Below are 24,733 nucleotides of genomic sequence, written 5' to 3'. Positions count from 1 at the left end.
ATGGTGAAGAGCCTTATAAGAGATAGTTGAAGGAACTGGGGCATTTAGCTAGAAGATAAAACTCAGTGGGGTTGGAGGAGTGAGGCAAGGTAATTATATTCAAGGGGGAAGCTAGGTGGTATAGTGGATAAAGCACCAACCCTGGATTCAGAAGAACCTGAGTTCAAATCTGGCCTCAGACACTTGACACTTACTAGCTGTGTGATCCTGGGCAAGTCACTTAACCCTCATTGTCCCACCAAAAAAAAAAAAAAAAAGGTAATTATATTCAAGTTTTTGAATAGCTGTCAAGTAGAAGAAAGATTAGGCTTGTTCTGATTGGTGCCAAAAGGCAGAATTGGGAACAGGTAGATATTGCAGTGAAGTAAATCCAGGCTCAGTTTAAAGGAAAACTTTCTAACAATTAGAACTATCCCAAAATAAAATAGTTTGCCTCAGGAGAAATTGACTTTACTCTTCATTGGAGGTCTTCAAGCAAAGGCTAGATGACCAATTGTAGGGTAGGTTGTAGAGTAGAAATTCTTACTTGAGAGCTGAACCAGGTGACAATGGGGGTCGATCCCTTTCCCCAACTCTGAAATTCTGTGCTTTGGTGACTACAGAAAATAGCCCTTGCCTGTTCTCCAAAGTGAAGGATCATAGGCATAAGTAGAAGATGAAGACGTATATCTGACAATAGCTATCAGTCATGTGCTTGTTTTTGAATTATTCTAGAGAAGCCCACCAAACAGGGTGATTTATCTGAATTGAGCAGGTTAGCTACTGGGAGGTGAAGCCAGAGTTTTGATGAGATAGCATGGAATTTGGAGGATGAATAGCCCTACTGAATAGCTAAGGCCTCACCTTGCCAAGCCTGGCTCCAGTATACGATGCTGATATGCCTAAAGTTTAACTGTGCCCAGTTCTAGTTAGAGCCAGCTAGTGAAGCTCTTCTACTTTTCTGATATGACACAGTTATCATTCCACCTTCCTCATCCTGAGGGCTTCTAGGCTCAATGCACTTTGGGGGCAGCTAGGTGGTGTAGTAGATAAAGCAATGGCCCTGAATTCAGGAGGATCTGAGTTGAAGTCTGGCCTCAGACACTAGCTGTGTGAACCTGGGCAAGTCACTTAACCCTCATTGCCCCACAAAAAAAAATTAAAAAATAGAAATAGGTTCAATGTGCATTATGATGTAGCTAGAATAGGCCATTCTGGTCAATCTTTAGAAAAATCCCTTTGCTACTGGTCCATGTATCTTTTTTTTTTAATTAATAAAGTATTTTAATTTTTTCCCATTACATGTAAAGATAGTTCTCAACTTTTGTTTATACAGGCTTTCCAATTTCAGATTTTTCTCCCTCCCCTCCCTCCCCCCTCCCCTAGACAGCAGGTAATCTGATATAGGTTTTATATATATATATATATACACACACACACACACAAATAACATTAATCCTATTTCTGCATTAGTCATGTTATAAGAGAAGAATCAGAGCAATGATGAAAAACCTCAACATAGAAAAAACTACAGCAACAAAAACAAAAGAAATAGTATGGTTCATTCAGCATCTATACTCCACAGTTCTTTTTTTTTTCTTGGATTTGGAGATCCTCTTCTATCATGAGTTCCCTGGAACTCTTCTGTGCCATTGCATTGGTGAGAAGAATATAGTCCATCACAGTAGATCAACACTCAATGTTGATGATACTGTGTACAATGTTCTTCGGGTTCTGCTCATCTCAGTCATCATCAGCCCACGCAAGACCCTCCAGGTTTCTCTGAACTCCTCCTGCTCATCGTTTCTTACAGCACAATAGTATTCCACTGTATTCATATACCACAACTTGTCCAGCCATTCCCCAATGGATGGGCATCCCCTCAACTTCCAATTCCTTGCCACCACATAAAGAGCAGCTATAAATATTTTTGTACATGTGGGTCCCTTTCCCCTTTCCATGATCTCTTTGGGAAAAAGACCCAAAAGTGGTATTGCTGGGTCAAAGGGTATGGACAGCTTTATCGCCCTTTGGGCATAATTCCAAATTGCTCTCCAGAATGGTTGGTTCAATTCACAGCTCCACCAACAATGGATTAGTGTTCCAGTTTTCCCACAGCTTCTCCAACATTGATTATTTTCCTTTTTTGTCATTTTAGCCAATCTGATAGGTGTCAGGTGGTACCTCAGAGTTGTTTTAATTTGCATTTCTCTAATCAATAGTGATCTAGAGCATTTTTTCATATGGGAATAGATAGCTTTGGTTTCTTTATCAGAAAACTGCCTGTTCATATCTTTTGACCATTTCTCAATTGGGGAATGACTTGGATTCTTATAAATTCGATTTAGTTCCCTATATATTTTAGAGATGAGGCCTTTATCAGAAGTACTGGCCACAAAAATTTTTTCCCAGCTTTCTGCCTCCCTTCTAATTTTGGATGCATTGCTTCTGTTTGGTCCATGTATCTTGATACCATCACTCCATCTGTGATGCTTCCACAATAGGTACTTTGTCTGAAAACCCTATAAACCCCAGCCTTCTGCCTCGGTGCTTAGCACAGTGCTTGGCATATAGTAGGTGCTTATTGAAAGACATAGCCCACACTCCATTGCAAGTATCCTACCCCATGGGAAGGTGGGGCCAAGGGAGGGCTCATGTGACCCTCTCCTGGACTGAATCACTGTCCATAGTCTTTGATTCTGTATTTGGCTATGAGTATCATGAAATCATCTTGACCCAACCTAGTGTTGCTCTATGCCCTTCACTTGACTTTCACTTCAGATTTCTAGGATGGGTAAGACCACTGGACTTGGAAATCAAATGAGCCAATCTTGACCCTGTCATTTACTAGTTTTGTGATTTTGGCTAAATCATGTCATCTTTCTGAGCCTCAGTTTCTTTTTCTGTTAAATGGGGATAATTATACTTATCTAAGAAGGTTGTTGTGAGGAAAAGAGCTGTGTAAACTAGATACTGCTATATAAATGTGAGCCATTAATGAGCTCCATAGTCAGAAAAATAATCCACTTATCTAGTTTAATTGCAAAAGAAAAATTCTCGATTCACCATGTGCACATATTAAGCCCAAACATTTCTCTGCCGAGTGGTACGGTATAATAATTTGTACTCACCATGGAGACCTTAGTTCTAGAAGGCCCCAGAGTACCACAGGCTATAATTGTGGTCTGATAATAGAGTACCCAGTTTGCACTTAGCTGGCAGCCCAGATTGCTTGGATTTACCACACAAGTGAAATGTGTACTGCTCTTGTCTTCATAAATAATGCTAAAATCCTCTAAAATTTTTAAGAAAGAAAAACCATTCAAAGGCTGGTTTATTTCCAAATGTAAAAATGTGGACATCAGTTTCTTCATCTAAAAAATAAAGGATTTAAACTAAATGATCTCTCATGCCCCTTCGAGGTTTCACAGTCTATGTGGGCCTAAGACTTATTCCAAAATTGCCCAATAGCTAAAGCTAAGTAAACATGATGCATCCCTTTAAAAACTCATAGGAGTTCCTGAAAATCCTGTATCTAAATGAGGAATTCCCAAATGCATTTAGTTTAATTTAAATCAGTAGAATCTTCTCCTATTACAGAAAAATCTCCCAGTTATTTTACCTTATGAGAAAGGTCAAACAATGCATTTTAATTTATTTTGTGGGGGCTGCATTTATACTAAATTTTTTTATGGAATTATAACCTGATTTTAACTGTTTGTGATATATAATGCAAAGAAAATTCCTTAAATATAGAAGTATTTTAACTGATTATCAGGAATTTTTATCTAATCTTTAGAACGGAATTCTAGAGCTTTGTGGGGATATGATGAGATGCATATCATTCCAGAATGGTACTGAGGGTGTTTTTATTTATTTTTTTTTAATTTTTTTTTTTTTTAGTGAGGCAATTGGGGTTAAGTGACTTGCCCAGGGTCACACAGCTAGTAAGTGTGTGTTAAGTGTCTGAGGCCAGATTTGAACTCAGGTACTCCTGACTCCAGGACCAGTGCTCTATCCACTGCGCCACCTAGCTGCCCCTGAGGGTGTTTTTAATGAGTCTGTAGACCTGGGGTCTGTGAATTTTAAAATATATTGATAATTTTATTTCAATATAATTGTTTCCTTTATAAGCCTTAGCATTTTATTTTTGATCATTTAAAAGCATTACTCTGAGAAGGGATCCATTGGCTTCACTAGACTTCTGCCAAAGGGATCCGTGACATTTTTTGTGTCATGAAGAGCACAGGCTGTAGATAGGGAAGTTACTTCCTAATACTTTTATTCAGTTACAAAAAGCAGCTAAATTATTTAGCGTATATTATTAGCACAATAATATGTAATTAGCATATTGTAGCATATTATTCTATATGTTTTTTCATCTTTGTGTGTAATAGTCCATAGAATATTAAATATAAAAGAATACTAGCAGGATGCCAACTTGTGCTAGAATTATTTTATCTAAACTTTCATTGAAAAACATGAAAAGCATAAGATCATGGTAATCATAATTTGGAGGTCAAATTGAAGCAATGGATGAAGGTGATACTTACAATTACCTTAGTCTACTCCAGGCAAGACATACAAGTATAAATCCATCAAGGAAAAATCTAGCTAAACATATTAGGAGATTTACTGGTGTCCTAAAATCAAAGCTTCGAAGGAAGACTCTATTAAAGCAATGAATACCTATGTAATACCAGTCAATGTATACTTCCAGAACCGTAAGATGGACCAAAATAGATTTAGAAAGTATCCCAATAAGTCCCCTAAAATATGAACAAAATGCAGGGTCCATGACTCTAAGGCAGCTATAGAAAGATGAATACTCCCTCATCAAAAAGAAGAGATCGATGTTATTCTTTTTTTTTTAATATAAATTTTACTTTATTTTTGAGGCAATTGGGGTTAAGTGACTTGCCCAGGGTCACACAGCCAGTTAAGTGTTAAGTGTCTGAGGCCGGACCTGAACCCAGGTCCTCCCGAATCCAGGGCCGGCGCTGTATCCACTGCGCCACCTAGCTGCCCCAATGTTATTCTTAAATCAAATAAGAAGCAGATGAAAACCCAACAGAAATAATTTTGGAACAAGTAAACATCAGTTCACCAATCAGTAATGAGCATAGACAACAAGCACATGCCATTGGATAGAAAAGGAAACATCATGGTGGATAGACAGTTGTCTTTGGAATCTTGGTACCTGAAGACCTGGGTTCAGGTCCTACCTCTGACACATACTGGTTGTGTGACACTGGGCAAATCATTTAACTTCTCATTGTCCCCAGGCAACTTTCTAAGTCTAACTTGGAGAGAAGGTGCTCATCTACTTTGGTAGAGCCTTTGGTTCCTGAACAGCAGCTCCCTACATCAGGGATGTCCGAATCAAATGGTGATGAATGGGGAAGGGCTGCATAGTGACTTAGAAAACCACCAGTTAACACAATCTATGTTGTGCTGTATTTCGATTAATTTTGCTCTACATTTTGTTAAGTGTCAAAATGTAATTAAAATGACATTTTAATCAGGTTGGGGGTGTATGCTTGTTTGCCTCTGAGGGCTGTGAATTTGATACTTCTCCTCTACACCAACAAAATACCAAGTCTGGCTGAAAAGAAATCAAAAGTGATTCACCTCTAGAGGGATACTATGAAACAACTCGCATCCAAAGCCAGCAATATGATGGAGAGTGCGGAACAAATGGCTGACTCATATGGATCTGTTTGAACAAGGTGGGGTAAGAGTTATGATGGTAATTCGCAACCAGCTGATTGCTACCAGAATTGACAGACTTATTGATCAGTGAAAATGATGCAAAGAAACAATAAAACAAACAATAAAAACTGCAATGAGTCACTGTAGGCTACAAAAATTTAGCACTTGGCATTAATATGACCTGGTGACTAGGATTATACATCAAAATCTTGCTATTTTTCCATGGAGTCATAGACTACAAATCACATACTATAAATACAGACCTCTAAAAACCCTTGAGAACTCACCTGATAACCTGTGCTGAAACCAGAACAGTATCATAGACTGAACTTTTCAAATGAGCTTTAATTACTTGGATATGATGTTGACACATAAAACCTTTTTTTTTTTAAGAGACCAAGTATCCCAATCTTGCCTGGTCAATGACCACTCATAGTCCTGATCCCACTGTTGTTTAGCCTGGGGGCTTTGACTCACTGTTTCTGACCTGGACCAGTTCATCCCTCCTTAATCAATGTGGTGCCCCACTCCCCCACGCCTTCTCAGGGCTCACCATATTCATCCTGAACTTATTCACACTTGATTGGCTTAGCACACACTGAAGCTCAAAACTTCCATGCTCAAGTGATCCACCAGCTTCATCCTTCCCAGTAACAGGGTGTGTGCCACCTGATGTTTCCCTAAAATTTAAGAACAACCTTTTTAAAAATAGATGCTACCATAAAAAAATGCTCATCATCTTCAAGATACATGGAATGAAGAACTTTCAAAATAAAAAGACCCAAAAGGGGAGATCAAAACAACATGGAAACAAAATGAAGCGCATAGCCCTGATGTCCTGTCTGTCACTAGAAGTGTTCTAAAGATGCTTGTCATCAAGCTTACAGAAGATAAGCTTATATGAATTCAGCTACATAATACAGCTATTTATATTCCTCTGTACAATAGTTTATTGGGGAAGTGGAGCAATAAGGGTTAAGTGACTTGTCCAAGGTCACACAGATAGTAAGTATCAAGTGTCTGAGGCCGGATTTGAACTCAGGTCCTCCTGAATCCAAAGTTCGTGCTTTATCCACTGCGCCACTTAGCTGCCCCTGCAACAGTTTATTTAACAATTAAATTAAAACCATCAGGATAATGACTTGTCCAAGGGCTGTTTCTACCTGAACTCCATCCAAAAAGAGGAAAAGATAATAGTAATAACATCAATAATAGAATACATAAATAGGTGAAGCATCTGTGATTTTGTCAAGGTGGGAGACCCTCCCCCCCCCCCCGACTCTCTCTACCATTAGAGTTGGAGATTTCATTTCACCTATGTCTTAGTAGACTGTGAGCTCCTTGAGGTCAGGGACTATCATTTCTGTCTTTGGATTTCCAGTGCCTAGAACATAATAGGTACTTGATAATGCTTGTTCATTGGCTGATTGTCTGATTGGCTCATTAGTAGGTAAATCCTTAGGACCCATTGAGTGAGGCACAGAAACAGGTTTAGGGACTTGTGACCAGGGTCACACAGTTGATGATAATAGTAGGTAGCATTTATGGAGTGCTGTAAAGTTTTGTGAGAATGTGTGTAAGGAAGATGCTGCTATTACTTCCATTTTACAGATGAGGAAACTGAGTCTGAGAGAAGTAATCAACTTGCCTAGGATCACATAGCTGATAAGTATCTGAGGCAGTATATAGACTCAGGTCTTCTGAACTCTAAGATCAGCATTCTATATGCCACACCATCTATTTTTGTTCTTCAGTCATTTCCAGTCATGTCTGACTCTTTGTGACCCCCCATTTGGGGTTTTCTTGGCAAAGATACTGGAGTGGTTTTCCATTTTCCTTCTCTGGCTCATTTGACATATGAGGAAAATGAGACAGACAGGGTGAAGTGACTTGCCCAGGGCCACACAGCTAGTAAGTGTCTGAGGCTAGATTTGAACTCAGCTCTTCCTGACTCCAAACCCAGTGCTTTATCTATTGCACTACCTAGCTGTAAGTAAGACTCTGCCTAAATGTTTAAAACTAACTCATCTCCTGGCCCTTTCTGATTCTCACTCTGGGATGGAGAAAGGACACAAAAAATGGTTAATTCAGGGTCAATTTCTAAGTAGAGAGATAGTAAGAGAGCACCTCCTTGTCCTTGGTGGGTTCAAGGTATCAGGTTCAGGTAAACTATATTCTTACAGTCTCTGACAGTGATCTCTGAAAGATTTGCAGACCAGGAGAGGGATCACAGGAACAGAAAAGAACAAATATCCTGTTGTGTTTTTTTTTCCCCAAAATATGAGAAGGGGGAAGAAAACATAGTGTGTGACCTATATAGGCAAGTGAACTTAATGTTGATGTCTGCCAGTATTCAAGAAGGCATTAATTAGAAAGGGAAACAGTAGTCACAAAATCTGCTCAGTTTAACTAAGAACACGTCTCTGCAAATGAATATCATTTCCATTTTTAGCAGGGTTATTATTCTGGTAGGGGGTGTCAAACTCAAATAGAAAGGGGGGGGGCCACTAAAACCCTAAAGAAGGCTCTCTGTGGGCTACATATCATATTAGAAAACTACATATTAACATTCTCTATGTTTTATTATATTTTTATTTATTTTGTTAAATATTTCCCAATTACATTTTAATCTAGTTCAGGTCACACCCAAGAATGTTATAGACTACATGCAGTCTGTCAGTACCACGTTTGATATTTGTGTAGACAGGGTTTACTTAGATCTAGTGAAACATCTGACAAATGTTTTAATGCTATCTTTGTGGGAAAGATGGAATGCTATGGATTAGATGATGCTACAATTGGGTCAATTCAGAGTTGGTTGAATGGGTGGACTCAAGGAATAGTAAAGTTTGGAAATGGATTTGGAGTGGATCACAACAGTAATCTGTGTTAGGCACTGTGTTGTTTAATAGGACAGGAAAACAGAGTGGAAAAGGCTTATGAAATTTGCAGATGATAGGTAAGAGAGGGTAGACAAAGTCAGGCTCTAAGATGATGTTGACATTGAAAGGTTAGAACATTAAGGCAAATGTAAGAAGATTAAATTGAGTGGTTATTTCTGTATATAAAAATCTTATATTTAAATTTAAATAATCAAGTACAAGTACAAGATGGGGGAGGCCTGGCTAGATAGCAGTTTGTCCGCAAAAGACCTGAGGGTTTTAATGAAATGGAAATTCAATATGAGTCAGCTATGTAATTTGGCTACCAAGAAAGTTAATGGGATTTTAGGCTGCATTGAGATGCAAAGCAGGGAGCAGTCCTATGGCACTCTGCCCTGGTCAGATAATATCTGGAAGACTGTGTTCAGTTCTGGACATCATATTTAAAGAAGGGAATTGATAAGATGGAGAGCATCCAGAGAATGGCAACCAGGGTGGTGAATAGCCTTACATTCATACTACAGGGGTATGGTTGAAGGAGCTGGGGATGTTGGAGAGACTTAAGGGGTACATGATAGATGCCTTCAAGGGTCTGAAGGGATGTCATACAAGAGAGACATTAGGCTTGTTCAGTTTCACCCCAAGGAGGCCCATGGATGGAAAACAAAGCACTATTTTCAGTCTAAAGCCACAAGGTCAGATTTTCAAGTTTTTAGGTAAATAAATTTAAATTTACCCTTGTTAAATGTACTGCAATCCAGGCAGGAGCTCATCATTCCAGTAACTTAATCAGAGATCCAGAAATCTACATCTCCTTCTCAGATATCCTCCTAGCCAGCGGTTTGTTTCCCAAATCCACCTTTATTTTTGGAAGCACCTACTTTTAATTCAAAATAGTTATGAAAATATGCCTGTATTTGTTAGATCTTCAGTTTCTTTTCTAGAACTTAATGTCTAGTAATGCTTTCTAAGTTCTTTATATCAGTATAATTAGTCTGCATGAATCACCAGAAGTGAGTAGTGGTCACCATGTTTGAAAAATCTTTGGAGCCTCCCCAGTCGCATCTTAGATAAATGTTCTAGGAAGACAGAATTTCCCCCGCATTGTCCATATAAAACCAACAAAATAAATGGTTAATATAAAGTCGACAATGAGCTCCATTTGTTCCCTATTACCCCTAGGATCAAATACAGAGTCCTCTGCTTGCTAAGGGCTTTTAAAACCCTTCACAACCTGACTCCAAACTATATTTCCAGGCTTTCAAGGCTGTTTGCAAAGCACTCAATTTCATGTATTCTACAGTCTAGCCATACTGACCTTCTCACTGTTGCACAATAAGTTTCTATGCCTTTGTCCAGGTCGCCCCCTTTGTCCTGAATTCCCCCCCCCTGCTTCTCCCCTCTATCTCTTAGAATCCTTAGTTTCTTTCAGAGTTCAGCTCCCATGCTCTCCTTGAGACCTTTCCTGATTCCCTCCTGAAATTACCTTATATATACTTTGTACATAGGTTATGTAGAGTCATCTGTGTATATATTGTTTCCTCTAATAGAATGTAAGCTCTTTGAGGGCAGGGACTGGTTCATGTTTGTCTTCATATCTCCTGAGCCTAGCACAATGCTTGGTACATAGTAGTAGCTTCATAAATGTTTACTTGATGCTTAGTTGACATCTGGCTGCCTCAGATCTCCTTGACAAGGAATTACCAATTACCACGACTCATTTCTTTCTCTTCTAATCAGTCCTGGATCATCTCTCTTAGGAGATCCTCACTATAACTACACAAATGAAAGTTGGATGACCACCGTTTGGTGATTTTATAAAAGCCGGTCTTGGTCACATATAGGTTGGAGTAGAAGACCTTTAACCCTTCCAGGTATGATGTTCTATGAATATTCATTATTGCTTGGAGAATAAGGAGTGCTCCCCTCTTAAAGGGTCTAGCTCCAAAGGTTCCATTAAGATGCCACTGTCTATCCTGGGGTTTAGAGCTGGAAGGGATCTTGGAGTTCATTTAAACCAAGGATTTTGGTTTTGTTTTGTTTTGTTTTGGTGAGGCAATTGGGGTTAAGTGACTTGCCCAGGGTCACACAGCTAGTAAGTGTCAAGGCTCTGAGGCAGGATTTGAACTCAGATCCTCCTGAATCCAGGGCTGGTGCTCTATCCACTGCGCCACCTAGCTGCCTTTAAACCAAGGATTTTTAACCTGACATCTATGAACTTAAAAAAATATATTTTGACAACTTACTTTCAATATTACAGGCTTCCTTTGTAATCTTATGTGTTTTTTTTATGTTTTTTAAAAACATTATTCTGAGGAGTCTATATAAGAATTCATTAGATCACCAAAGGGGACCATGACACAAACAAGGGTAAGAGTCCCTGATTTAGACCAACCCCATCATTTTACAGATGAGGAAACTGAAACCCACAAGGATGAAATGATCTACCAGGGATTGCATAGGTAGTAACTAGCAGAGCCAATATTAGAATGTAGAATTGGTAGATTCCAGATCCCATGGCATTTGCTCAGTAAGTTGGGTAAGTTCTCCCCCCAAGGTGGTTCCTACTGGGGGTGGGGGAGGGGGGGGTGGGAGAGGGATGTTCCCTGACTCCAAAGCTAGTACCCTTTCCAGTATGCTACTTCTCCCCATTCTCTATACCAGTTTCCCATCCTTCAGCTTATGACTTGGGTTAAGATTCTCTTCCCCATAGATTTTTTTCTCTTTGTTTTCCTTTTGTTTTGTTTTGTTTTGCGGGGCAATGGGGGGTTAAGTGACTTGCCCAGGGTCACACAACTAGTGTCAAGTGTCTGAGGCTGGATTTGAACTCAGGTACTCCTGAATCCAAGGCTGGTGCTTTGTCCACTGTGCCACCTAGCTGCCCTGTCTTTGTTTTCCTTTTGAAGTATGTCTTCCGGATTACTTGAGAGTAGACAGAGGTCCTTCTGGCTTTCCATGTTCTCTAGTTAGTGGTAGCTATGTCAAAGGCTAGAAACCCTTCCTTTACACCCAGCAGCCCCAGTCATCCTCATAGATAGAACAGGTGAGCATGTTCCTGGTGTGATTTCAGGCATTCCTGACAATCTGCTACCCACAAAATGCCTTCCCAATCCATTGACTAATGAAAAGGAAATTCCACCTTTAAAGCTATAAAAACCTGTAAAAACGCAAATCTTCCCGAGTTGGATAGTGTACTAGTCACGATCCCTAGGTTTTGAGGGAGTAAGGAAGAGAGTGGGGGTGGGCAGAGACACAGGGTTCTGAAAGGCAGGTAGAAAGGGGGCATTTTAAAGGGATAGATATTGGAGAACAGGGATGCCCGGGCTTCTCAAGGGCTAAATTGTCTATTTGACATTCTGGTCCTGGCCTGACCCTTTTCTGGAGTTAGTTCCACCTACTGGGAATGTTGTGGACAGAGTTCAGAATATGGGTTGGGGTTGGGTAAATATCCTTTGAGGTGAGGTCCAAATCTAAGTTGATAAAATGAAACATCTCTAAGAACTGGTGAATATCCCATTATTGTCTGAAATGGTAGGTCTAAGAACAGTTTAGCAACAGTTTAGCTACACCCGGCAGTTCAGTAACCAGAAACTATAGCACTTACAAGCATGCATTGGAGATGGTGTTCCAAGTCATCTTGAGCAGAAAGTCTAATAGGCAACCAACATAAGAGCGCTCATTTCGTTTAAAAAAATTGATCAGAGAGTGCCATCTAGTGGCTCTATGGAGTAGAGTGTTTCAATGGCTTCAGCCTGGACTGAGAATAACAAAAACCCAATCCAAACAAGCCTTACTTTCAGAATCTGTTATCAGCCTTATTAGAGCCTTGAAGGAAGAACTGAATAGCGCTTCCATTTTATGTCATGTATCATAGGCCAGACCTGACTGGGCAAGCTGAGTACCTCAGGTTTGGAATTAAAACGTCTATCAAATATTTAACAAAATATTTAGTTAGCCCAAGCAGTGGGGAGTCATTTAGAACAGAGAAGGGGATGTTCATTGAGGACACAACTGATTTATTTGAGCCGGGCTTTCTTGTGTTACTGTTGGTCATGCTGCTGGTGTATGGACCAGTGACAGAGGCTCCAGACTCCAGGATCCTGGCTGGGTTTTTACAATGATTACCAGGAAGTTATGTCAACAACCTGAACCTCAAGTTCCTTAAACCAGTTCAATCTCCTAGACAGTTTCAATACCTTTGAAAGACAAACTGACCTCACGTGCCTGGGGTGGGGGTGGGGGGCGCTCTTTGGAGGTTGCTTCCACCAGCCATGCCTTCCTTTAACATCTTTGGCATTGATATTAATACATCATTAAATTCATTGAAATCAGTACTGGATCTGGAGTCAAAGGAGCTGGATTCCAATTCCAGCTCTGTTACTCATGTTACTCATATTACCTGGTTTGGGAATTAGGAGACCTGTCTTCTAGTCCCGGGTTTCCTACTGGACATGTGATTTAAAAAAAATTTTTTTTGCAGGGCAATGAGGGTTAAGTGAGTTGGCAGGGTCACAAAACTAGTAAGTGTCAAGTGTCTGAGGCTGGATTTGAACTCAGGTCCTCCTGAATCCAGGGCCAGTACTCTATCCACTGTGCCACCTAGCTGTCCCCTGGGCATGTGATCTTAAGCATATCATATTAACTTCTCTGAGTCTTAGTTTCTTCATCTATAAAAAAAGCAATTTCTTCTTATGATGTAAATTGAATTCTAGTGTTTGTATCCACATTGCTTGTTGTTTATAATGAATAAATTAAAATGATGTAGACCTTAAGGTCAGAAGGCGGGAGGGGACAAGGAATAGCTTGAATAGGAAATGGGTTTCTTTTTTAGTAACAGAAAATTCAAAATGGTGACACCAGAGATATCTCCAGCAACTATCAGACCCATTCTCGAATAGAAACAAGGAATCATGGAAATAGTGATTAAATTCATTGACTCTGGTGATAATGATTCAGTTTCCTCATCTGAAAATGATTATAATAATACAGGTAATAATTAGTAGGAGGGGGTTGGACTTAATGGGCTCTTAAATCCATGCTCTTAACCTAATGAGAGCTTGCACCAGGGGCAGAGGCAAGAAGTGGGGTTTGAGATTTTATGAAGGCAAAATTGATAGGCCTTGAAAACAGATTGGATATGGGGGGTGGGAGAGATTGAGGAATCAAGGAGGGGCAGCTCGGTGGCGCAGTGGATAGAGCACCGGCCCTGGATTCAGGAGGACCTGAGTTCAAATTCAGCCTCAGACACTTGACACTTACTAGCTGTGTGACCTTGGGCAAGTCACTTAACCCCAATTGCCTCACCAAAAAGAAAAAGAAAAGAAAATGAAAAAAAAAAATGAGGAGTCAAGGAGGACTTCTCCATTGTGAGTCTTGGTAACTGGGAAGATGGTGGTACTCTTGGCAGTAATGGGAAGTTAGGAAGAGGAAAGAGTTAGAGAGGAATCATAATGAAGATAAGATACATATAAGTTAGCAAGATATTATAAACCTAAGTTACTTTGTACTCCTGAGTCTAGTCTCTCAATCTAGGGGACTATATTTCTTTGAACTTAGTTTCTAACAAATTGTGATGCCTTAACAACCTGTGGCCGGGTGATCTTTTAAAAATCATGCCTGTGCTGCCACCTTCTGGTAAGATTAAAGCACTGCAGACTCTCTTCTGGTTTCTTTCAGAGGGTCTCAATTTCATCCATCTGTTTGCTTGACTTATCCACTCCCCCCCCCTTTCTGTTCTCATCTTTACAGTTATGATTCTTTGGAGTACAAGGCACATCTGGGAATACAGCAGAGTCTTTCAACGTGTGTCGGCTATCTCTATAACTTTAAATATAACTTTGTCTTAAGTCCATGATGGCTGCTTTGTTCTTTGGTGTCAGATATCAACCTGGGTACAGCAAGAAAGATGTCGACATTAGGAACCTCCTCAGTATGAGATCCAGGTCAGCTTCCTGAGTCCACTTCTTGAGTAAAGAGGTCTGGAATCTACAATAAGCAGTTTCCCAAATGTCTCGTAGCATTTTGTCTGGACTTCTCTGTACCATTATTTATCTGTGTATGTCTCTCCTATTACATCATCAGCTCCTTAAAGGTAAGGACTGGGTCTTCGTTTGACTCTGTATTGCTGGTGCCTAGAATAGGCCTTTGCACATAGAAGGCCATCTAGTGTTGACCCTTACAAGGAATCACACTTCTTAGCTTTGATGGGAATACTACTAGTATTACTATAAGAGTTAAGTAATTCTGGGGCAGCTAGGTGGTACAGTGGATAGAGTACCTGGCCTGGAGTCAGGAAGACTCGTCTTCCTGTGTTCAAATCTGGCCTCCCACACTTACTAGCTGTGTGACCCTGGGCAAGTCACTTAACCCTGTTTGCCTCAGTTTCCTCATCTGTAAAATGAGCTGGAGAAGAAAATGAAAAACTGCTCTACTATCTCTCTCAAGAAAACCCTATGGGGCAGCTAGGTGGTGCAGTAGATAAAGCACTGGCCTTGGATTCAGGAGGACTTGAGTTCAAATCCAGCCTCAGAAACTTGACACTTACTATCTGTGTGACCCTGGGCAAGTCACTTAACCCTCATTGCCTGACCAAAAAAAAAGAAAAAAGAAAACCCTACATGGGGTCACAGAGAGCAGGACATGACTGAAATGACTAAACAACAACAAAGTAATTCTAAGTCTATCATGATAGAGTTCTACAAAATAATATCTTGGTGGACCCTTGAAAAGGGAAAGAGGTGTTGCAGTGGATAAAGCACTGGCCCTGGATTCAGGAGGATCTGAGTTCAAATCTGACCTCAGACAATTGACACTTACTAGCTGTGTAACCTTGGGCAAGTCACTTAACCCTCATTGCCCTGCCCCCCCCAAAAAAAAAGAAAAGAAAAGGGAAAAAGAACCAGAATGAGGGAAGTCATAGTCCCTCTGTATCTTCCCTGGGATGTAGTATTCAGCTTCGAGCACCACAGTATAAGAAGAACATTGATAAACTGGAGAGGGTCAGTCCAGAGGAAGACGAAGAGAACAGTGAAGATGCAAAAAAAAGAAAAGAAAGAAAGAGAGAGAATAGTGAAGAATATTGAGCTTGGGCCACATGAAGATTGGTTGGAGTCCAGTGGAGAGTATGTTGGATTTATAGTCATGGGTTCTTCCACTTATTAGCTTTGTCATCTTAGGCAAGTTGCCTCATTTCCTGAGCTTCTTTTTTCCTCATCTGTCAAATAAGAGGGTGGCACTAGCCATCTTCTTAAAATCCCTTTTATTTTTAGAGCTCAGATTCTATGAACTAGGGATGTTATACCTGAAGAAGACAATATTGGGAGGAAGTAATATGGCAGTTGTCATGTGGAAGAGGGGTTAGACTTTTCTGTTGGATGCTAGGGGGCAGAACTCAGAGTCATACATGGAAGTTACAGGTTGATACCTGGCACATAGTAATCAGAACTTTCCCAAAGTAGAACAGAGTCACTCCTCTGGATGAGTTAGGTCCTTCTCACTAGGAGACTAAGAAAAATCTGTATGTCTACTTGTCGGGGCTGTTTGTTAATGAAAACATTGGACTAGATGGTTCCTAAGGTACCTCCCAACTTGGGCTTTAACTAGGGCCTGGCCACAAGAGTTTTGACCACCATCTCAAAATTTAGAGGCATCCGGAAGCATTCATAGCCCTTCAGCAGTGTAAAAAAACAACTGAGTGTAGCACCTTGCTGGTAATAACAATTAGTTAAAATTGGGAAGCTAGCTGATGGCATGGTGACTCAGTTTCCTCCTCTCCTTCCTCAATTGAGGGTGTGATTTATGGTGATTGTCTGCTATGTCTGATTCTGAGATTCTGTGACTGAGTTTTGTATCCAGACCATGAAGCTAATTGAATTCTGATATATCAGGCCTGAATACCTCCAGATATCTCTGTGGCTTGCCCTGCACCAGCTCAGGTTTATCTCATCTGACCAATTAGCTTTCAGCTGGGGCAGCTCATGCCGCTCTTCCCTGCTTGGCCCTTTCTCCAAGGCAGACGTAGGTCTTAAGGGGTCAGGGTTTGTACAGGCAGGGCCTTATTCCTCTTCATTGGCCTGAAACTAACTCCCTGGGAGTTACTGGGTGAAGACTTCTCTTTCTTCCCTTTTTTCTACTCATTCTCCACCTGGGAGCCAAGGCAGGGGCTGTGGAAATGGCTCTCGAATAGGTAATTAGGTTTGACTTCTCCAAAGATATAATATACCTCCACTTATATGTGCATACATAAACACATAGGTGTATTGCATATGCGTATACACATACATAATCTCACAACAGCGGAACCAAGTGTCTTCTATGGGTGGGGCCTGGATGGAAAGAAATAAAAGGCAATTTGTGTTTCTAGAAAAACAGGGCAGGATATGGTTAATAATGGTCATAATAAGAATAATTAATATTTATATAGCACTTTAAGATTTATAAAATGTTTTATATATGTTATCTCATTTGGTGCTCACAGCAAACCCTATGAGCTAGATGCTATTGTTATCACCATTTTCAAGATGAAGAAATTGAGACTCAGGTCACAGAACTAGTCAATATCTGGGGCAAGATTTGAACTCAAGACTTCCTGCCACCTGGTTCAGTGCTCTCTCTATTGCACCAACTAGTTGCCCCTAGGACTCTAGATCTAGAGCTGGAAAGGATCTGAGATCCCACATAGTCTAATATTTTCATTTCACTGATGAGGAAACTGAGACCCAGTGAAGTTAAAAGACTTGTTCAAGGTCCCATAGAGAGTAAGCATTAGAAATTGGATTTGACCCCAGGACCTGTGATACCAGAGCCAGTGTTTTTTCCACTGTGCTGGAATAGGGAAATTAGGAAGGAAAGAATGGGGTCAGGAACAGTGTCAAGGGGTAAAAATATGAAATTAACTCCAGGACTGACTGGGCTTAGACACTATTATGCTATTAGGGAAAGACACTCCTTACTTTTTTGGGGGGAAATTGTCTCATCAATGCATAATTTCTTCTCATTTTGTAGATAGCAGTCCCTTCATGCCACCTCATCCTGTGCAAAGAGTAACTTTCCATTATCTATAAAGAAAAGCGAATGCTTAGTTAATCGGAGCTCTTAATAGTTAAGTAGAGACATGTGTGCTTAATTTGTACTTGGGATGTCCTATTTCCTTTAGACCTTGCTTTAAGTGGGGTATTATGTTTCTTCTAAGTAGGAAGCAGACATTAATCAATACTATATTGATCTGAGTACAGGCTACGCTTCACCCCCGCCCCCCAAATCTGGTTTGTATAAAACTTGAACCATCTTTCCAACCTTATTTCACATTATTCTCTCCTATATTCTGATCAAACCAGATTACCACTTTCTCCCCAAATGCAACATGCCTCTCCCCCTGCCTCTGCACCTGAGTCCCCAAAAGCTGAAAACATTCTCAGCCTCCTCCAATTTTCGCAGAGCTCTTTGCCTGATCACTTGATCACTCCTTTCTCTGCATTGATTGATGGACTGGGTCTTCTCTCCAACACTGGCACTAGGAGAATACAAGCGAGCCCTCCAAGGGTAGGAGCTGCTGCCTTTTTGCTTTTGTAACCCAGAGTGTGGGACACAGAATGAGTGGCCTTTTGTCAGGGCTATTTTTCATGGTACATGAGGTTAGAACAAAAGTGAAAGCAATTGAATGAACCAGAACTTCTAAAGAAAAGAACAGAGAGGAATGCAGCATTCTCTATGTTCTTCTCTAAAAGATCTAATTTTATGCAGGCAGCCTGTACTCAGAAGTGTCCCTTATTCTGATCAGTTGGGGATATGTGCATTTTTTCCTAATAGGATTATTTGCTTTTAGAAAAAACAGGGGAGAAGCAGATGATATTATATTCCTACTTTGGTACACTACCTGTATTTGAAGACAGGGCGTTTATTAAGCACTTACTGTATGCTGGGCATTTGTGCTAAGCACTGGCAAGGATAAGAATCTCAGTCCTCAAGGAACCTACATTTTAATGGACAACACACCACATAAAATTAATAATAATAATAATAACATTTATATAGCACCTGCTGCATGCCAGTCACTTTATAAGTACCTCATTTGACCCTCACAACAACCCTAGGAGGAAAGAGCTATTTGTTATTGTTGCTCAGTCATTTCAGTCATCTCTGACCCCATTTGGGGTTTTCTTGGCAGATACTAGAATGATTTGCCATTTCCTGATCAGCTCATTTTACAGATAAGGAAACTGAGGTAAACAGAGTTAAATGACTTGCCCAGGGTCATACCACTAGTGTCTGAGGTCAGATTTGGACTCATCAAGATGAGACTTCCTGGGGCAGCTAGGTGATGCAGTGGATAAAGTACCGGCCCTGGATTCAGAAGGACCTGAGTTCAAATCTGACTTCAGACACTTGACACTTACTAGCTGTATGACCTTGGGCAAGTCACTTAACCCTCATTGCCCTCCCCCCCCCCAAAAAAAAGAAAAAGAAAAAAAAGAGTCTTCTTGATTCTAATTCCAGTTGCTCTATCCATTACACATCTAGACGTCTATGCGCTATTATGATCCCCATTTTACAGTTGAAGAAACTGAGGCAAGCAGTGGTTGAATGACTTACTCAAGGTTACAGCTACAAGGTAAGTGTTATTATAATCCACAATTTATAGCTAAGGAAAGTGAGGCAAGAAGAGGCTGAGTGACTTGCCCAAGGCTACATCTAGGAATCATCTGAGGCCAGTTTTGAGCTCTGGTCTTCCTGATTCCAAACCCAGTAATTTATCTACTGTGCCACCCCAATGCCTTAATGGAGAGGAGTTGAAGGATAAAGGAGAGGGTAGAAATAGTGCCAAAATCAAGACAAGGTGACTGGCAAAGAGGTGAGAAAGCCCACTGAGTGAGTCAATCTCAGATTGAAGTGAACATGGCTGGGGTCCTTCCCAGAATGATGGTCTGGAGAAAAGAGGTGTCAGGGTAGAGGTTTCTCCAAGATAGGAAGCCCACTGCTGAGGAGGTGGTAGGTTGCTTGGTGGTATAGTTTCATTTTTATTACTTCAAAGCCAGAAATTGCTCCAACAGTGATTCTTTCCAGAGGGAGCTGGGACATAGCTATTTTAATCAGTCATGCAAATAGCAGAAAGAGATATATATAGATAGATAGATAAATATCTACCTATCTATTTATCTATTTATCCATCCATTCATTCATCTATCTTTTTTTTTTTTTTACCATTTTCCATCACAAAACAAGGAAGTGATATCATCTTGGTATGTCACTGCCTCAGATAGGGATGGATACATATGATGTAGGTGATTGAGCTCCTTTGATTATAATCTATACTCATGGGCTAAGAATTGCCCACATCCAGCAGTCAGTATAAAGCAAAGAGATAATAATAAAAATCTTAATGATATGTATATTTATTTTTGTTGATTTTTACTTAGTTTATAATTTTAAGTTACTAAGAGAATGCTGCATTCCTCTCTGTTCTTTTCTTTAGAAGTTCTAGTTCTTTCAATTGCTTTCACTTTTGTTCTAACCTCATTGTGTGTGTATGTGTGTGTGTGTGTGTGTTAGCAGGACCCCACCCACTATAATGCATAGAACTACTCATTTTAATACATAAAGAATTGGTCAAGCAGATGGGTCCTAATTCATGAAAAGCACCACCAGGTGTCATCTCTGAGCAAAGAAGGTTTATTGGGGAGGGGGATAAGGGGGTGACAATAACCAACGACAATCCAGGGTTCTTCCCACTTTAAATGATGGCATTGTTTTGCCTTATTTTGTGTAAGTGTATTAAAACTGCAGCTGTGCCTAGAGGTGGGCCAGATGGACCCCAGTGTGACAGCACCCCTGATCCATGCCCTATGTATGCCTATGATTTCAACCATTGCTGGGTTGGTAGAGAGAAAAATGCAATTGTTAGCCACATTACCCAACTACAAGTATTCATTTATTGACCTTTTCCCAGTTCATGAAAAGGTCTCACTGAGGACCCGTCACAGATTGCTGCATACTCAACGTTCCATGTTACCCACCCCTGCCTGGCAGCCTTCACCAGTGCCTGGGAAGAGCTGCTTTTAAATCTACTTAACTGAACCCAACCCCTAATTAATAACCTCCTTCTCTACTGTTTAACAACTTTCTCCTGTGAGATCTGATGACATGATGTACCAGGCAGCTACAGACATGTGAAGGTCTTCGTTAGTGAGCCTGTCTCTGTCCCCAGGTAGTACTGGAGATATTGACTGGATGTACAGACAGTGTCATTTACCAGAATGAGAAGCAACTCTGGAAGATGGGGCCAACAAATGACCTCACCAACAGGATGGAGAACTAGACACTTTCTATGATCCTTACAACCTCTCCAAAATTGTAATGATGTGAAAGAGAGTAATTTCAGCTGTCTCCAGGGTCTAAGACATTAAGAAACATAACAAGCTAGGCAGAGAAGACTGATCCCTCATTCCCGAGGAACTCTCTGAGCACTCCCTTCCCCATCAGCCACCATGCTTTGGCAGGGTTACGCAAGCTGATCTATGACTTGCAATAGAACTCAGCTCTCCCTTTCCAATTATCTCCCCCTCTGGGAAAGCCAAAACAAAGACACTTGCTCTACCTGGATCTGCAGTGTAATAGAAGCAGCACCAGAGCTCAATCAGAGAAGTAGGTCATACACCAGTGAGTGAGTGTGTGTGTTACTCCACTAAACCTAAGGGAAAGAGCCCCGGACTTCTTCAAGTCCCAGCTAAAATCTCATCTTCTATAGGAAGCCTTTCCTGATCCCCCTCAATTCTAGCCCCTTGCTTCTGTCGATTATTTCCAATTTATCCTATCCATCGCTAGTTTGTACATAGTTGTTTACATGCTGTCTCCCTCATCAGACTGTGAGCCCCTAGAGAATAGGAAGATGCATAAAAGGGGAGAGGGGAGCAAGAAAATAAGGAATAAGTGATAGAACCTAATCATACTAAAGGTTATCAATAAAAGGAAAATAACTGTTGTGATCTCTTGTAAGAAGTAAATTATAGAGGAATGAGTGAGAAGGTAGAGGTAGGGACTGAAATAAGGGGGAAATGGGAACTTGTGTCAGTGGTAGAAAGGACTCTACTGAAGAACATTCCCGTTGAGGGCATGGACTCAGAAGATTTCATTGAAAAAGGAGGAAAGGGGGCATCTAGGTGGCACAGTGGATAGAGCATTGGCCCTGGAGTCAGGAGTACCTGAATTCAAATCTGGCCTCAGACACTTGGCACTTACTAGCTGTGTGACCCTGGGCAAGTCACTTAACCCCAAATGCCTCACCAAAAATAAAAAAGAAAGAAAGAGGAGAGAAAATCCCCTGGAGGAGGGCAGAGGGTAGTGATAAACTACACATTCAGAGAAATAGGAAAACTCCCACCATGGGTCAATACTTCTATCCTCTCTATCAACTGCAGGAATTGATATTTCTAGGAGAGAAGCACAGGAAAAAAGGCAGTTAAGGGGCAAGATGGACAAGACAATAATATAGAAAGTATTTAGAAGCAGGAACTTATAATGAGCATCTTAGAAGCTTTAATTCTATGAGGAATACAAACCAAAGAAAAATAACTAAGTATATGGGCCACAGTTCAAAGAATAAAAGTCTTGACTAGATAGAGAGGAGAAATAATGAAGAGAATAAGGGAAAGAAATTTTTTTAAAGTAAAAAGCATGAGAAATGAAAAATATAAAACAATCTGAAGGGAGGAGAGAAAGGGGCATTTTGCTTGGCTACTCAACTAAGAAAGAAAAAAGTGGTGGAGGGATAGTTAGATAACTAAATAAAAAGAAAGAAGTAAAAGGAGAGAATTTAAGAAAAATTCCAAAACCTGGGAAAAGGGGTAACAAACAGTAGCAAGGGGTTAAGGATGAAAGGAAGAGAGCCAGTGGGAATATGGCTACCTGAAAGTAGATTAAGATAAAATAACTAAAGACACAAAGTACTATCTTTTCAGAGGAAAAATAAAAAATTCTACTTTTGAAGAAAAAACTATATTAGAGACAAATGTCAGAAAAAGAATCCTAATTCTCATAACTTTAAATGTAAATGTATTTAAAAATCCAATAAAATGAAAAAAAGTAACAGATTATCTAAGAAAAAAATCCCTCCCCACCCCCCACCACACATACAATCTGTTGCTTATAAGAAACATACTTACAAAACAAAGAAATACACAGAATAAAAATGAGGAACGGGAACAAAATTTACTATACACCAGGAAAATAAAATGCTTACTTTAAGCTCACTCTTGACTGACTTTTTATCATCTCTCGCCAACTTATTCACCTGGTGTCTCAAGATAGAGAATGAATTCTCACCTGGTTTCTGTGGTCAGACTGGACTTAGATCAGGGAAAGACCAGAGGCTGGATAACCTTTTCTCAGGGATTCTGTGGAGAGGATTTCTGTTCCAGACAGTACTTAGACTATATGATCTGTGAGGGAAAGAGAAAACATAAATGAACTCGTCTGTCCACCTGTCTGGGTTCTACTAGTCCTGACACGCTATTTCTCTTCATTTTTCAAATCTCTCAGTAGGCCTGCACTAAGTCTCAAGCCAGAATGAGATGAGAGTTTATTTTGGCTGAAACATAGATACAACTCACAAGATTTCCCCAAGTTTCTCCATAAGATGAAGAAGAGGGAAATAGGAAAAAAATGCATTCTAGAGGGAGTGGATTAGTTCTCAAGCTTTGTTTACCTCTGTACTAAAAAGATAGTCTTTGGTCATTGTCTTTGTTTTCATCCTCTGCAAAGGTACAATTTGGAATCAGTTTAAGTCAACAAATATTTATCAATCACCTACAAAGTGGCATAGAGTAGACCTTAAAGTCAGGAAGCTCTGTGTTTCTTTGACACATACTGGCTCATGGCCATGGGCACTTAATCTCTAAATGCTTTCATGACAATTCTCTGAGATGATATGTCATAGGTAAATTGCTAGTCTGCATTGGTAAAGAGATTTTCCACACCAAGAGTTCCCCCATATAGACAAAATAACATTTAAACAAACAAACAAAAATGTACAAGGCATTGTGATAATGCTGGGAATACAATCCCTGCCATCAAGGCTCTGGAGAAACACAACATATATACAGGTAAGTAGCTATAAACTACACAGAGTAAAAGTAATTTCAAGAAGGAAAGAGTGCTAACAACCAGGGGGAATCTGGATGGGCTTCCTGTATTAGGTGGCATCAACACAGCGATAAAGCAACTAGGGTGTTGATTGTTTTGGTTCTTTTTTTATGCCTTGCTCATATCTATTAACTGTCCTTCACAATAGTTGCCCAGTTGCTATGTACTCAGGTTTCCCTCATTTTTCTTTGTCTGAGGTAGCACTGATCTGACATGTAGCAACTTTGTATTTTTTTCAAGTTTTATGATGTCAAAGATGACTCATTAGGTAGACGGGAGCTTTGCTGATTAATCTTACTTATGCACATGTCTTATTTCTCCCTTAAGGTTTACCAAGAGCATTTATTTCTGCCTCACTAGGAGCAAAATCGCCAGCAGGTCTCTGGAGCATTACATATTGCCGACTCTATCTCTTTGGCCCTCCACATTAATTTTCTTCAAATGACACCAAGGGGCCAATATGTTGCAGGTACACCATTGCTTTGACAAAATTTTTGCTTTTATTTATAATCATTTGTGTAAAAAGCTTCAGTTTAGGTTTGTTTATACCTGTTGGGGAGGGAATTGCTCTCCCCAAGACCACTTCCAAATTGCTTTCACTTTGGATACTTGCTGAGGCTTGTGTTTTCTCTGCTGTACAAATTGTGTCAGCCAGCCATTCCATTCTTCTCTCTCTCTCTCTGTCTCTCTCTCTCTCTGTCTCTCTCTGTCTCTCTCTCTCTCTCTCTCTCTCTCTGTCTCTCTCTCTCTCTCTGTCTCTCTCTCTCTGTCTCTCTCTCTCTGTCTCTCTCTCTCTCTCTGTCTCTCACACACACACACAGAGCACTACATTTTTGTGCTTCTATTCTTTCATCCCCAACAAGAAAATCTCTCCTAAAAGGGGAGATATGATCTTGTGTCTATAATCCATCCTGAGTGTCTGCCATTGGTTCCTATCATGGAGGCTGCTTTGTGGAAGTGGAATTTTGCCAAAGAAGATTATGGATTTGGTGCTAAATTGGTTGTATCACTTTTCCATGAACTCA

This window comes from Dromiciops gliroides, chromosome 2 (genome assembly GCF_019393635.1).
Source record: "Dromiciops gliroides isolate mDroGli1 chromosome 2, mDroGli1.pri, whole genome shotgun sequence".
Lineage (NCBI taxonomy): Eukaryota > Metazoa > Chordata > Mammalia > Microbiotheria > Microbiotheriidae > Dromiciops > Dromiciops gliroides.
The sequence above is the reverse complement of the archived record's forward strand: the minus strand, read 5'-3'. Positions refer to the sequence as shown.